General features: G+C 43.7%; 1 protein-coding gene across 10 annotated transcripts in view; it reads right to left on the bottom strand.

The window, feature by feature from the left end:
* The window catches only part of LOC111867145 (syntaxin-1A), a 161,417-nt gene that overhangs the window by 81,300 nt on the left and 79,463 nt on the right, over positions 1-654 (bottom strand). The window lies entirely within an intron of this gene.

The raw sequence follows: 654 nt of genomic DNA, 5'->3' as shown, positions 1-654 counted from the left end.
AAAAAAAAACGGTCGTAACTGCGTAACCGTCCACAATCGGACACATGTTTGTACGAACTTTTTTGATCACAAAGACCTAGGAAATCACCTCCTGCAATTATGCCCTAAAGTCGTGAAACATCCTGTATAAACTATACGTAGAAAACATCTCTGAGGCTACGTCATACCTCGACTGGGTAACCTTACGGAAGAGAAGTTCCGTGTCAACAATCTAGAACTTCCCAATGATAATGTAACAATGTACGACATTATCTGATGGTGATATAACGTGAAGGATGTTTTAAATACAGTACACATGGCATGACTTCCCAGAAGACAGTAATTCCATGGCCAGCACAGCATGATCGAAATCTACAGCTGGAAGTGACACACTATACAACAGAATCCGCTGGTAGTAAGCATGAAAGAAGCAAGAAAATACCGGACAAAATAAATGCAAGTCGGCGTAAAAGCATGGAGACAGAAAAGAACGCCAGTACTTTGTATTTCATGAGTAGTTCTTCACATCGCATCCCCGGTGACGTCACAGATACCAATGGTTTGAGGAAGGAGGGGAAAATGGTACATGTCCCAAATCCCCCCCCATTCCACTTGAGCACAAACCCCTCCCCCCTTTATCGACTTCTTGGCTAAATCGTTAGGAACCCCCCCCCC

The sequence above is a fragment of the Cryptotermes secundus genome, unplaced genomic scaffold, assembly GCF_002891405.2.
Source record: "Cryptotermes secundus unplaced genomic scaffold, Csec_1.0 scaffold448, whole genome shotgun sequence".
Lineage (NCBI taxonomy): Eukaryota > Metazoa > Arthropoda > Insecta > Blattodea > Kalotermitidae > Cryptotermes > Cryptotermes secundus.
This window is presented reverse-complemented; position numbering and strand designations above follow the sequence as displayed.